This window comes from Phalacrocorax carbo, chromosome 4 (assembly GCF_963921805.1).
Source record: "Phalacrocorax carbo chromosome 4, bPhaCar2.1, whole genome shotgun sequence".
Taxonomy (NCBI): domain Eukaryota; kingdom Metazoa; phylum Chordata; class Aves; order Suliformes; family Phalacrocoracidae; genus Phalacrocorax; species Phalacrocorax carbo.
The window spans coordinates 68,089,783-68,105,658 of record NC_087516.1 but is presented as its reverse complement, the minus strand read 5'-3'; the positions used below and the strand labels follow the sequence as shown (position 1 = coordinate 68,105,658).

Here is a 15,876-nt window from a genome sequence, read left to right as displayed (position 1 = left end):
ATTTGCTATTTCACTTAATCCATCTCTAAAACCATTTCCCCTCTGTTTTACACGCCTCAGTGTGGTTTTGTTATGTTTTTGTATTTTCATCCCACTTAAGGGATTCTGAAGTGAAATAATGGTCTTTGTTTTTATAGACTTGTAACAAAAATATAAGCCTTCTTTGTGAATCGCTTTAGTCATACCTCCAAGTTTGCATCTCAGTTACATCACGTATCTCATTTGCCTGTGCTTTAATTATTGGGTTGTTTACATGAAAATGAAGCTAAATCTGACTAAATTCACTAATATTCTGCTTAAAGAGTACTTAGTCTTTCTTCTGACATGTGATACTACTTGTGGTTTTGTTTTTAAAATGAAGCATTAAGAGATTGAAGGCACATTTGTGCTTAACGTATTTCTAAACTGTTTTTCTCTTAAATCTTTACTTGAAAAAATATTCCCCAAAGATGAAAGCATATTTGTCTTAGACAGTGCTTATGTTCTAAAGGTCATCTGTGTTGGCCCCAGGATTCAAGCTGTGCGTTGTTTAATAACATATCTGCACTTCATCTAGAGCTAGTTACCCCCTCCTGCAAACAGAGATGTTGTAAGATATCTACAGTACCATTTTGCAATGGTGAAATAGCAGGCATGTTTCATTTATTACATCAAGGATTTGGCGACAGTCCTGTGGAGATGAAAAGTGCATCTTTTTACTTCATTGCCTGATAATCATTGGAGTGGGACATACTTGACATCTTTTGCTCTGGATTTATGCAGAAGCTCCATGCATGACATGGCATTAGATGAACAGCCCACTTCTTTTCTTCACATGCAAACTATTTGCAAAGGTGCGTGTATGTGGGAAATCTGTGTGAAGGGTTCTGTCATATAAATACGGGCTATCAATGAATACAGTTGTTCAGTGACAACTTCACTATTAGCCTTATTTCAGTCTCAAGACACCTTTTATGATGTCTGGAAGAAATTTACACTGAGCATCAGCTTACATTTTTAATATAGCTCTGAGTTTTGATATGACAACTCTCTAGGATAAGAGTTGGCTGATACTTTTTTAAGTTGATGCTGTTTTGAATCTGTGCTGTCTCTGTATGATGGCTCAAGGGGTTTGACTCACCAGGTTGAACCTAAACAGAAACTAGTGTACTAAAATAGCAGCAGTCTGTTTATCAAGTTTAGTTTTGTTACTGGCTGGAAAAACTTAGATCTAGCATCACTTCTGCAGGGGTGCAAATTGAGGATATACAACAGTTGGATTCTACCAAATGCTTCAGTAACAAACCTGGTGTCTCACAAGTTAGTGCTTGTGATGTCTTGTGGCAGACTTCAGTCGGCATTACATTTCTTTTGTGGAAGGAGGAACCGTTACTCACATCCGTTCGAATCTACAAGTATCACATCAACAATCAGAAATTCCTGTGTACTGTGTTCCATCCATCCATGGCATGGTGTGGTTTTCACATGTCCTGTCAAGTGTGTTTGACTTGTTTTAGCACAATGGTACTTTTGATCCATGGTGTTCCTCATAGCCTTTTTAAGTGGTGCTCCAGGCTATAGAAAACTTGCCATTCTTCTGTTGTGCCCAGAAATGGATCTGTCACTTGATTAGACTGGAGTCATTCCATCACTTAATGGGAATGGATCTTTGCTGTGTTGGGCTGCTGATGTGCTGTGTATTGCAACTGGTAGGTAGGTTCTCATTGCATCAATGGTTGTCGATGTTGATGCCTGTGTTTCAGTCCTAACATTCATGTCATGACACACTTACAGGCATGTGACAGGAAGGACTCGCAAATACGAGAAAAGGGCTTTCAAAACAATTGGTACAGTCTTTGATCTGGTTCATTTCTCCAACCTAAGGACCTGTAAGGAAACAGAGTAGCAGATGATGAGCCCAAAGCTAAAGATTGTTTTGGCTAGCCTGACTGGTGTGGTTTGGTCACCTGCATGCACCTGCTTCCTTCATTTGCTGCTTCATCTTGTATCTGTTCTTGAGAAATGAGTTGGAAGATGGTGTTCTTCCGGTCAGGAAAGAGACTCTGCTTGGTCAGTCTATTGAATGCAATATCCTATCTGCCATGGCATATGTCCAGAAAAGAGCAATTGTACAAGGAAGCAGATGGGCTCTACTTTCATAAATTCTGCCTTATCTTATAGAGATCTACAGCTCAGAGACTTCGCAAACCAGACGCCATGTCTTTAATAAATAATGTTGTGATTTTTCTGCTTGAATTAGTGCTGGTTTTGGCTGGGATAGAGTTGATTTTCTTCTTAGTAGCTGGTATGAGGCTGTGTTTTGGATTTGTGCTGGAAACAGCATTGATAACACAGGGATGTTTTAGTTACTGCTGAGCAGGGCTTACAAGGCTTTTTCTGCCCCTCACCCCATCCCACCAGCGAGCAGTCTGGGGGTGCACAAGGAGCTGGGAGGGGACATGGCTGGGACAGCTGAACCCAACTGACCAATGGGATATTCCATGCCATATGACGTCATGCTCAGCCTATAAAGCTGGGGAGGAGGAAGGAAGGGGGGACATTTGGAGTAATGGCAGTTGTCTTCCCAAATAACCCTTATGCGTGATGGAGCCCTGCTTTCCTGGAGATGGCTGAACACCTGCCTGCCCATGGGAAGGAGTGAATGAATTCCTTGTTTTGCTTGTCTTGCATGCGCAGCTTTTGCTTTACCTTTTAAACTCTCTTTATCTCAACCCGTGAGTTTTTTAACTTCCACTCTTCTGATTCTCTCCCCCATCCCACTCTGAGGGGAGTGAGCGAGCAGCTGTGTGGTGCTTAGCAGCTGGCTGAGGTTAAACCACGACAGAATTTTTCCAATTCGTTTTAAAATTTGATGTAAATATTTTACACCAATAGTGTCCTAAGACAAGGAATTTTCCTGCTGTGATAGTTGAAGAAAGTGAACAGATCCTGCGTACAACAAAAGAGATTAAACAGGTTCTTGGAAAATAGTGTGATCCTATAACATTTAGCCCTTAAGAATGGTATATGCAAATGTGGTTTTGATCATGTTTCAAAGGATTTTGTGATTGTGGTAATTACTAGTTGCAAAACTGCAACTTTTTTTTTTTTTTTTAAATGTTTGAGATGAGCAGGCACGGTTCAGATCAGAAGCAAGCTTGGCCAACTGACCTATGGGGAGAAAGGAGATGAGGCTGGTTGAGTGAAGGATGAAGATCCAGAGACAGGTGAGAAGTGTGGCAAGAACTGTTGCCCATTTCTCATTTTTATTCAGACTTGCATTTCTGGTATTTCAGATCATATATAAAATATTCCATTATAACATTAGGTCAGCAAAAATCCAACCCTCAAATTTCTTTTTAAAGGTATGTAGTATGTTTACTGCTACCTCGTTTTAATTCTCCCATTTCTAAAAGTCATGACAAAAATGAGCCTTGCAATATGTGTGTCAGATTTTGGACAGGTTTGCATCATGGTGCTAAAGTGATATAGTCTTATATAATTTATTGGAGAACACTCTTTTTGGTGTTGTGGTTTGTTGTTTGGTTTTTTTTTAAGGCAATGGCAGTTCTAAAATAAAAAGCAAAATATCTTGTCATCGTTTAAAACTGAAGTCTGGTATTTGGGGTACACAGATGCAGGAGAAAGCAATGGGAAATTTAGAAAAACTTCATAACAAAATTCTGTAGTTATATATTATTGCATAGTATTTGGTTATAAATAGAGTAAGGATGGTCATTGTAAGAGGAAGGAAAAACCTAGGAAAATAGGTAATACTATGAAAGGCATTGCTGAGCTGAACAACTGCCCTTTAGAAATGTGATGCAAGAAAGTATTTGTCATGTAGCATTTTAAAAGTTACACAGGGTTCAGAGGGGAAGGTACCACTCCTATTTGATTCTTAATTCATTGCAAGTACAGGACAGATGTTTTCCTTCCAGAAATGGATTGAGAAGTGTCCACCTATCAATTACACAGAATCACAGAATGGTGGGGGTTGGAAGGGACCTCTAGAGATCATCTTGTCCAACCCCCCTGCTTGAGCAGGCACACCCAGAGCAGGGGGCACAGGAACACATCCAGGCGGGGTTTGGATGTCTCCAGGGAAGGAGACTCCACAGCCTCCCTGGGCAGCCTGTGCCACTGCTCTGGCACCCTCACAGGAAAGAAGTTTTTTCTCATGTTTAGGTTGAACTTCCTGTGTTCCAACTTGAGCCCATTGCCCCTTGTCCTGTCATTGGGCACCACTGAAAACAGCCTAGTCCCATTGTCCTGACACCCACCCTTTAGATACTTCTAAGCATTAATAAGATCCTCCCTCAGTCTTCTCTTCTCCAGGCTGAACAAACCCAAGTCTTTCAGCCTTTCCTCATTAGGGAGATGCTCCAGCCCCCTGATCATCTTCGTAGCTCTCTGCTGGACTTGCTCAAGCAGTTCCACGTCCTTCTTTAACTGGGGGGCCCAAAACTGGACACAATACTCCAGATGTGGATTCACTAGTTTGGAGTAGAGGGGGAGGATAACCTCCCTCATCCTGCTGGCCACTCTTCTTTTAATGCAGCCCAGGATACCGTTGGCCTCCTTGGCCACAGGAGCACATCGCTGGCCTCAGGGTCAGCCTGCTGTCCACCAACACTGCCAGGTCCTTCTCGGCAGAGCCGCTTTCCAGCAGGTGAGCCCCCAACCTGTACTGGTACATGGGGTTGTTCCTCCCCAGGTGCAGGACCTTGCACTTGCTTTTGTTGAATTTCATGAAATTCCCCTCTGCCCAGCCTGTCCAGGTCTTGCTGAATGGCAGCACAGCCTTCTGGTGTATCAGCCACTTCTCCCAGCTTGGTATCATCAGCAGGCTTGCTGAGGGTGTGCTCTGTCCCTTCGTCCGGGTGATTGATGAATTCTTTCACAGGCAGGAGACAGAGAAGCAGCAGCAAATGTGGCACATGTTCACTCACTGCATAAGGTCTGATTGGGCCTTTCTTTGCTGTGTCTCCATGTGGTGGGACCCTGCGTTGGTCAGAACATTGAAAGTGTCTATAGCCTTTCAATAAAGTAGGGTGTCCAAAAGCACAGGAAAAGTCTCTAAAGCAAGGGCGTGGTTTTTTGCATACTGTTCCAGTTTGTGCACTTTAGATATGCAGGAAACTCTGAGTGCCTGGGTGAGATAGATTTAAATTAAAAAGATTTGAAAAGAAATCTTTTCTCTCCTCCCTGTGTCTTCTCAAGGCAATTCTCTCTCTTTCAGAAACTTCAAACAAAATGTGTTGAACACTATTTGTGCAGAAACATCTGCACATCCACTTTTGTGTCTGGTGGCAAGAACGGCATCTGTCATCTTGGCTTGGCTATTTTTGTTTCTTTCTGTCAGGAGTCTCTGTCTCCTTTTGCATTGCAGACCCCTCCTTTGCCTCTGCAGTCCTGCACTCTGGAAGCTTCTTCAAACTGGAGGTGCCCAGCTTCCCTCAGGGAAGATGCAACCTCCCACCCTCTCCAGAGGGCTCTTCCTTACAACTCAGCAGCCTGGACAAAGACAAGTCTTCCTCTTTGGTGCCTGACCACTCCTTTTTTTAAGAGGAGATGGTATAAGTAACAGAACAAATCACGAGCAAATCAGTGATGCTGTCTTTCTTCTAAGCTGGTATTGTAAAAACGACAGAAAAAAATTGCTTTGGAGGTGAAGGATTGGTTGTGAGAGGTTTTTCTATGGCTGAATACAAAGGTCAACCTTTTTATTTCTTTTTTTTTCTGATCCTTTCTTCGCCTGTGTTTTCACTGTTACCTCTATAAGTAGTTACATGTATGAATGTAGACGTATGGGGTCGTCACAGGGAGACCTGAGACATACTTACCCATTTTACAATGTGATTAAGCCTCAAAGAAGCCTCATGAAGCAATATTCTGCTGATTTCTCTAATGAGGTGGCAGTGAAGCACGTGTTTTTACAGTGAATGTGGAAATGTAAGCATTCCTAGTGTAACTTAAAACCCTTATAACCTTAAATTTTGCCCAGTGTCCCTGAGATTTATATGCACAGGTCTCTTAGGCGTTTTTCAAAATCTCACCCTGAGTGTTTGATAGAGCTGAAAATCCTGAAGAGAAACCTCTTTATGTCTGAATTCCAACCACTAGTTTCATGCTACCACCTAGCCTGCTTTCTAGAAATGACCTTGAAAAATGTGGTGATTCGCACTGGCTTAGATTATGTGTGCAGACTGCTGCGGAGTCAGGCCTACGAGAATAATTGGATTTGGTGTGAGGAGGGGGAGGGAATTTTGTACTCTAATTGACTTTATTTTATAATTTATGACAGGAGTGCCCATTGCCTCGGATATGCATCCTGTCTTATATAAATCTCTTCAAGTATTTGTGTGTGAATATACATATTTATAGAATTCTAAATATGTAAACCTGCAAGTGTGTTATGCCTGGACTGTTCAAGCATCAGAGTGTCTCATCTTTCTGGTGAAGGTTTAGCTTGATATTGGATGGCACTACTGGTTTTTGTCCAGAATGGGTTTTTTTTTTTTTCTTCTTTTTCTGGAAAAGTCGCATGAAGGACTAGGAAAATGAGTGAAAAGGTACTATACAGAACCATTAATAATGTTGCACATCATGAGCTTGTGTAGAGGAGCGATGGACAGTGCCACACAAGAATTTTCAGAAAACCTCCTAGAATGGATGGTCAAGAATTTTTCATTATGAGTCTGTGAGGAAAATGGACACCTTGGTAATTTTTTCAGTAACATGTAACTGCTGCTGTAATTTACAAACTAACCTGACTCCTCAAAGTGTCTTTTTTTTAAAAGGTTTTGTGGTGTCATTCCCTTGAATTTTTGGTCTTTTTTCAAATTCTTGTCATCCATAGAAATATAAAGTGCTGGCATTCTTGTTATTGGCCGTTTCTGTTGATTAACTGGGAATTTCACATGACTTTCCCTTTGCATTTGTTATAAATCATGCTAGGCAGCTAACTTCTCTGCATGATTTCTCTTCAATAATTAAATCTAGCATTTCCAGCTGCTGTAAAATTTGTTGCCCATTTCTGTTCAGTTATGTTTTTTCATGCGGAAGACTTGGACTTCCTCACAGTTTTAATTCTTATTCAGTATCAATTTATAGGCAATAAACTGAATGTTTTACTTCATGGCTTATGCTGAGAAATGAATCTTAATGTTAATACAAGTATTGCCTTAACAGAGATAAGATGCAAGGCTAGGCAAACGTTCCAATAGTGACTTGGATGTAGGTATTTCCTTTTTGTTTCCTTGGCAGAAAACAAAATTCAGTGGTTCCGTTGATTGATAATCATGTGTATTCTGCACCTTTTCCCCTTCGATGTACTAAATATTAAATGTTAGAAGATGTTATTAGTATTAGAGGAAGTAACTAAAAAGTACCGCAAATCAATTATGGCAGAATACCCATAAGTCAAAGAGAATGTTTGAGAGCCCTTGAAAGAATTATGAAAAGGTATTTGGTTTCTTTGTAGTTTCTGTAGATGGTTGTTACTTCTACATGTAACAAACAGTTACTGCGGCAAAGAAAGTTTTAATCCTTGACTAAGTCCCTTGTCTCCATATACTTTTCCAGTGTTTTTAATAAAAGCTGCTTTGTTATAGAACTCATGCATCAAATAATCTTTCTGTGGCTCTTACAATATCCTTTTGTAGGAAGTGTTATTCAACACACTTGATGGGAGTGACCTTATTTATTAGAACAAAAGATTTTGGGATGCTTTCAGTGGGTATTCTCTCTAGTAGTGTGGGTCATCAGCAATGAATCTTTACAGAACATATGAAGATAATGGATAGTGCAAGTTGTAGGCATCCTGTAGCAATGTAACCAAAAGTTATAGTCCATAAGATTGCAAAAACCGTAATGTCGCAACACAAAGGAGGTTAGATGTACCTGCACAGAAAAATAAGGCTTCACACATTTTGTTATGAATGGGCTTAACTCTCAAATTCAGATTTTTAAATAACTGCTGCCCTTTGCATTGGCAGGTCAGGAATTACAGCACCATCTGTCGGTAGAAGGAAGAAAAATGTTGACTTTGGTTTCTAAACACTTTGAGGGCTTTTCAACAGAGTGCTGAGCATGGAAGAATTTTATTTTTTCCATTGGAGGATTAACCAGTTTTGTGCTGCTGCAGTATGTTGACAAGTACCAAACTGGAAAATTGAATTTCTAATATTCCTGAGATAGCAGTTTTTAGGATTCATTGTCTCATGTAAATCAAAGGATACTGAAATGAGAACTCCATTTTCCATTTGAACATGGAAACATTTTCCCTGTGGTCTGGGAAGTGTGGGGATAGAGCATTGCCTGATTATGAAAGAAGGAGTGAAAAATTGTGGTTTCTTTTTCACTGTGCTTTAATAAGCAATGGGAGGATGCTGAATGCTGAGACACCTTTTTTGTTATATTTTGATTTTAAATCAAAATACATTACAGAAATATGTCTAAGAGCTATCAAATATATAATAATATTATTTCTGAAACCGCTTGAAAGAAAATTCATTATAGAACTACTCTCTCCTATAGACTTTTCTGATGAAACAAGAAGTGATGCTGTCTTCATTACTGTTTTTGGATTTTTGGCAAATTATGAGAAAAACTATGTGAAGAGTTAAATCTAATAAGTATCAACGTATTATTGGGCTTTTCAAATCATGTTGAATACAGAAATGAAATAGATTGATAACCGTAGATATTTCATATACAAAAAAACTATTCTCCTTTTTCGGATGCTAATGAAATTTATTACTTTATAAATAATGTGTAGTATTTAGCAGTATCTTGGGGAAACTTTTCCACATTTTATAATCTATGCTATGTTTCATTTACATACTAAGTGTAATTTGAAAAAAAAAATTCCAGGAATGTCACGAAGATAGGATTCTTTTCTGCACAGCGTTTTACAATATTAGCTGTATGAGGTTTTAACTTCTTATGGCCTTTTTTTCTCTTCTTTTGCATCTACTTATATTTCACTTGCTGTGAATTATAAACTTTCCTTTGTTCTAAAAACTTTTTACCCCCTCTTGTAAGTACTGTTACAGCTGATTATTTTCACTAGAGATTATCAGTGGTCTTAATTAACCTACTCTCCATGGCTCTGGAAGTCTTAGCAGAACATGCTCTGGAATTCTTGTTATTTTAGCATTTGTAGACCCTGGAAACCTAAAAAACTCTGCCAGAAGGAGCCAAAGTCTCAATTCCTGTAACCACTTACATCTTATAATTCTGCCCTGCTACTTTAATGGCTGAATTGAAACAGCATAGGCATGAGGAAGATGGGGTGATTAGAAGAAGGGAGAGCAGCATTGATGCTTCTGTTGTGATCTTTCTTCTGCTAGACTGGGAAAAGACATTCCTTTTTGAACTTATCTTTTGCTGTGGCAGTGCCTTAACTGTGATTTTTTTGTGTGTGTGTGAGATCCGTAATCGTAAGGTTGACAGGGTGGTTTGCTTTTGGTGTTTTGTGATTTTTTAAAAATTTATTTAGCTTGCTAGCTAGCTAAGTACCACACAAAATCTAGAATATAAGTTAGTGCATTCTTACAAGATTCATCAACATAAATAAGTTAATGTCTAAACAGCGCTTTATAATGAGCGGTTTCTGTTTGTTCTTTCTTCTTTTTAATTACAAATGTGGTTTCAAAGTTGTTACTTAAGTTCTTTGGAAGAATAACTCTTAAAGTAAAATTATACACTGTAAGAAGTGAGTAAAATATAATTATACTGTGGAATATCTCCTCCAGAGCAATGACTTTAATGAGTTACTTCTAAGCGGTCATGTGTTAGGAAAAAAAAAAGTACAGGAATATGAATGTCTGGTCTTATATTAATATGTGCCAGGTTTATATAGGTAAGTTCTACTTATCGCAGTTAATTCTTTGTGAGTACTGACTTGTGATGGGAATTGCTCAAATACTCAGATGAACACCTCTTAGTTATTAGGGTATTATAGAGCCATGGGTTCTGCCAGTTTTCTGGAATAGGAAACAATTTGGCAGTAAACTTGAATAACTTGAACTTTGTTTAAAGCATTCAAAATCCAAAGTCATTTAGGATGTTAACGCAATCCTCTTGGAAATTCCATTCCCTTTTTTATTGGTCTACATTAATAATGCTGTTCTTTTATTTCACAGAATAAATTTGCCAAAACTCAAGAAAAGCTGTACTGGGTTAGACCAAAAATCCATCAGACTTTGTATTCTGTTTCTAACAGAGTTGAATAGTACATGCCTAGGGACAAGTGTAAGAATGATGCAGGTATGCAGGGCTGCTTCCTTGTTTCTACCCAGGTGGCAGGGATCGCAATTTGGACAAAGATTTGCAGTTCTCTCTATGAATTTCACCTATTGTTTTATCTCCCAGTCATTGTATTAGCGCTTTTCACGTTTGATTGTTGTTTTTATTACCTTGAATTACTTACAGCTATCAGCAAGATTTTACACCTCTTCCACTCCCCAGTCGTTTCTGAATACATTTAATAACACAGTGGGATTCAATTAATGATTTCCCTTCACTTTGAAAACTAGCTATTCTTTTTGAAACCTGTTTCCTTTGTTTTAATCCATTTTTATCAACATAAGGATGCACCTATATGCCCTACACCATCCTGCCTTTCTTTAAATATCTTTTTGGCATTCAGACAGTGGACCTTATGAACTGGATCTTTCTTGTCTGTGTCTCCAGTGGCTTGTAGAAAGAAATCTAATGAAGCATGACTTTCCTTTACAAAACCAATGATGACTCTTGCCAATGTGTTTATTCCATTGTTTGCTTTTTGCTTTAAACATAGCTGCCAATTTGCCTTTTATAAATTTCAGACTTATTGCCCTGTAGTTCCCTGCTGTCCTCCAGACTCCATTGGCACTGAGGCAGTTTGAACAACAACACTGTAGCTAATGGCTCAGCTGCATTCATCCCCAAATTCTTCTAAATCACCTGAGTGAATACCGTCTGGTCCTAGCAGTTGGTCGCTTGTCAGTTTTCTTTTGTAACTTCTCTGCTAGCACTTCTCTGTGGTGGTCTTGTATTCCAAGAGCTCTTTTAATTCTTTGATCTTCTATTAGCTCTACAGAGATACCGTAATGGCTTACAGCTCCTGATTTATTTGAAAAATAGTTTATTACTGCCTTTTATGCCTGTATGCAAGTGTTCCTCAAACTCTTTTGGCTTGTTAATTCAGTTTTAAAAACTAACATACCATAGTTGACATAGTTTTCTGTTTTCCTTCTTTGAATGGACTTCTTGAAGAATGCTATTCTCTTACAGCCGTCTTTCTCTGTAGTTAAACCATTCCAACTTTTTTTTGTCTCTTAAAAAGCCTTTTGATGGATGGTGTATGTTTCCTTTGAACCCCTAATATTGTATCTTTTTATACAGTTTTTGTGTTGTGTATAAAAACATTTTCCATGTTTTGCTGCATCTTTTTATGCTCGTAATATGAAAACTAAGCTAGCTAGCTAAGAATTTCTTGCTTCAAATTAGATGTTCCCATCAGAAATGTTGTTGTTCTCACCTATTCAAGAAAAATAAATCAGTAGTGTTTACCTTGTTTATTATTCAGGTACCGACTTTTATAGTAGCTCATGCCAGGCAGTGATTCTAAAATACTCTTGACTGAAGTAATACAGTGTTCTACAGTGTAAATTTGTAGCATTGACAAAGCAAATATCCTATTGTGCTTGACCGGAGATTTTTTCTAAAATTTCAGTCCAAAGGTAGCTCGTATTACTTTTGTACCTTTTTAACAACAGTGCTAGGAGTTGTTCAACTTTGAAGAAAAAACACTGGTGACAGCACACATCTCTCCTATGTGCTTTATTATAGATTAGTTTGATGTAAATGAGAAAGACATTGTATTAAAACAGTTCTGATATTGGTGCTGACAAGGTCAGAAAAGGTCTTCAGGGTCTGAATACCCAAAGGTGTTTTTTCTCAGTATTCCAGCTGGTAGGTTGGACTTAAATATTCTGCTCAATTGTTAATTTTTTGGAATTTATTTTAAATTTTATTTTGTGTTCAGCATATATTTCTTTGGTATTATGTGATTATTGTCTTTTGGCTTCACTGGTCTTTTTTCTTTAGTTTTTCTTATTTTTGCCTTTTTTATCTATTATTTATCACATCTCCTCACTTCAGTTTACTAGGCTATATGAGTTTTATTCATCCAAAATTTTTCTTTAAGGTGATGTCTGCAAATTCTAGATCATCCTAGTAGTTTTAATCTGTGTCTGTTCTTGGAAGATTGATTCCTACTGGAATGTGATGAGCCCTCCCACCATTCTGATATTTGAAGTTCGGGGACTTCTGATTCTTGCTTGGATGTAGTCTGAGTCATACAACCTGCTGGTGGTACTGGCATGTGCTAGTGGTGGTGTACAGATTCAGCAGATCTGTGGTATTCTGAATTGATAATATTCTGCAGGTTCAACAAGTCTGCCAGTCCCTAGAGTTTACCAGCTCTTGGGAAACTTTCACACATGAGCTTCTCAGCATGCACTCACTATCTCTTTAGCCTGTTTTTTCCTGTTGACTCTCTCCATCTAATGTTGTAAGAATCTATATAATCCATTCACGCAAAGTCACCTAGAAAGGGTCCTTTATAGCACATGATTTTGCAGAAATCTCCTATCCCTCCCGGGTTGACTGTTTTTTTCCCCACCTTAAAGAAACCTACTGTTACTTAGTTATTTCTTCTATGGCAGTGATTCCAATTCTGAATCCTTCCGTACTACTTCTCAGTTCTATCATATTTTCTCATGGAAGATCCAAAACTGCACCCAGCATTCCAGATATGGACACACCGGGAATTTGTAAATACACAATGTTTTCTGTGTTGCTCTCTTCACAGTGATTCCTAATTCTTTACTTGATTCCTGCATGCTTGTTGATTATCCTGTACCGAGCTGATGATTTCATAGATCTGTCATTGATAATACCAACTCATTATGGCAAAAAGAAGTTAAGATAAAGGTGAACTGAGTCCATTATTTTATATCTAAAATGAGATTCTTTCCTACATTTCTTTTATCTACACTGAAGTTCCTGTGCTATTTTATTACCGTGATGACTTGGTCTTCCAAGCTCCCCCTCCAGTTCCTCACAGCTCCTTCATGATTATACAGCTCTGAATAGCTTAGTATCAGCAACGAACTTTGTCACTGCATTATTCAGTCATTCTTCAGACTTTTTTTTACCTCTATGTTGAACAGCCTGAAACCATCACAAACTGACAGGAATTGTACAGGTAATGTTAGTTTGACCAGAACCTTATCTAGTATTTTCTCGCATCTCCTTCAGGAAGTAGCTTTTCTGATTCTTGTCATTTACCCTTCCTTTGGCTGCTTTATGTTTTGCTTTTCTTTTGTGACGTTGGTCTAGATAAGTCATTTTACCTTCCTAAAATGTGACTTTCAAAATCAAAGTAGTTTGCTCACATGAGTGGAGAATTTGTTCTTACTGATATTTTAAGAGCTTTAAGGAAATTAAAAGTTAGAATATATCTCTGTTGATATTATTTGTACAGTTAACACTTCAATTGAAGGTGAAAATATAAATGTCAAAACCATTCTAAAAAATGGCAATTACAGCATGAGAAGATAGGTTTAGTTTTTGTATACCTACAGGAACCTGAAACTGCTGTAACACTTTTTTTTTTTGTGTGTGTTTCTGCTAAAACAGAATAATGCATCAAACAGTTTATAATAGCATTAACTTCCAGATAAAATATTTTCAACCAGTCTTTATAATTCCAGAATTAGTGGAAACATTTATGTCTTTAGATTCTTCCATCAAGGCACAGGGAAGTGAATTATTGAAAAGATAAAAATAAATTTGTTTGCTTTCTGTCAGAGTTCATATCCACAGCCAACCTTGATAGAAGACCAGAATGATTTAGACAAGTTTGCTTTGGAGATTCATAACATATGCTTGCTGGACAGAATTGAGTTATCTCTGCTCTGGAGAGTAAGTTATTGTAGCAGGAGCTGACAGAGATGAAGATAACTGAGGGAAATTCAATTACCTTTTAGTGTTTTCCTTCTAATAGGATTCTTAATGTGAAAAAGATCCTTAGATGATGCGCTTATGTTGCTTTGTGAGATCTGCTTTGATACCTGCATCCAGAATAAAGTGAACTCTTCTTTTCAGGCCTTCATTAAGGGTGAAATATGCATCCGATTACTAAATGGGTGTTAACTTTTGATCCCACATATTGTAATTTGTAGCCCAGATGTATTTGACAGTCTTTTGGTAGTAGTCTTGAATATTCTCTCAAATGCAATTTCATTTTGAAAAATATTCTTTTCCTGTGAGAAGCTTGTTTATAACAGGAATTGAAGAAAGAGGTAACAAAACTGTAAAATATTTCCCTACATTCTAGTTCTGTTTCTGCATGTTTGTTTTCTCATTTGACTTTTCCTGGCAAAAGTACCTGAGTCACAAATACAGCTTATGATTGACCTGAGGTCAGGCTGTTGGGTTAAAGCCCAGCCCACTTGACTATAGCTGGGTTTCATGTGAAACCTCTGAAGTTACCAGGGTAGACTGGTGCATACAGGTATTAGGATGTTGTTATTTGCGTTACCTGTAAAATTTCAGGTTTTTTATAATGGCTTATGGTTGAAATGAAAATTTAGAAGTGACTGTGTGAAGCTAGCTCATTGTGCAGTTCTGTGCATGAAAACATAGTGTACAAGTTTGCGTACCTACAATATGCTTTCTTTTACTGACCCATTAAACTACTGTCTGTAGCTGAATGTTGTTATATGTATATCCTTGAAAAGATTTTATTTTTAAAACTCTGACCCTTATCAGCTTTGGAAAGTAAAGCCCACTTTTTATCTGGAGGATTTGTTCAAGCACCTGCATACTGATATTTCTGTAAAAGAAACAAGTATCTTCATGTGAGATTTATTTGCAAACCCAAAATAGGTTTGGATGCGCCTAAAAGCTGTAGCAAACCTGACCTACAGAGGTCTATATTGAAAATCTAGTCCATAGTTTGAGTAGTTACTTGTCTCAACCTATGGCTGCTTGATTATATAAGCTTCAGACACACTTGTCATTAGCTTGTTTGTACTCAAATTGTAGTATGCATAGTCTCATCTTGTAGTTAATGCAGTCTCCTCATTTAGGCATGGCAAAGTTTGATTCATGCAGGTTTATTTTTTGATTTTCATAAGCCACCTTCATGAACATCAACTTTGGGGCAATATGGGAAATAAAACATTAAAGCATATGCATTAGGAGACTGGGATCTTTAGAAAAGTTCATCAATAGAGCCCGAAGGCATTTGCAGTTAAGTTTTTTCAATGTTACCTATATTTCTTAGTCACATGGAGTATTTTTCATTTTCATTTATTAGAATGTTATTGAGATGGAAGTTGTGCAAAATATTGCATCTAGTATAATAGTTTATCCTGAATGGGTATTTCTCATTCCAGTGAAAGCTTCAGACTTTCATTGAGAATGCTCTGTTCTGAATACAAAATATAGTTACTGTGCTGAAATAAATACCTTCATGAGTGATGGTTAAAAAGAGACAGTAATTGTTTAAATAAGGATTTTACAATTAAAATGCTAAAATGATCTTTATTTTGTAGTAGATGGGGCTTGAAGTCTGTTTGGGATCCAGGGAGGGAAACGGTGGAGAACTGGAAAGCCACACCCAATCAAGGGTGACATTCCTGTTAATCTTTTATAAAGGTAGCCTTTTATTTCTGAGTATACAGCTTGCCAGGAAAAGGAACAAGACTGCACTAATCAGAATTCTTAACAGGAACTGAAAGGTCCTTTCACATTGCAAAGCAGTGAGATAGAAGTGGCAGTCCAGCTTTTAATCTTAACTTTCCTATATTAGCTTTTAAATGGAAACATTATAAT

The 15,876-nt window shown here is 37.9% G+C and overlaps 1 protein-coding gene across 3 annotated transcripts in view; it reads left to right on the top strand.

The window, feature by feature from the left end:
* The window catches only part of LRBA (LPS responsive beige-like anchor protein), a 418,626-nt gene that overhangs the window by 143,980 nt on the left and 258,770 nt on the right, over positions 1–15,876 (top strand). The window lies entirely within an intron of this gene.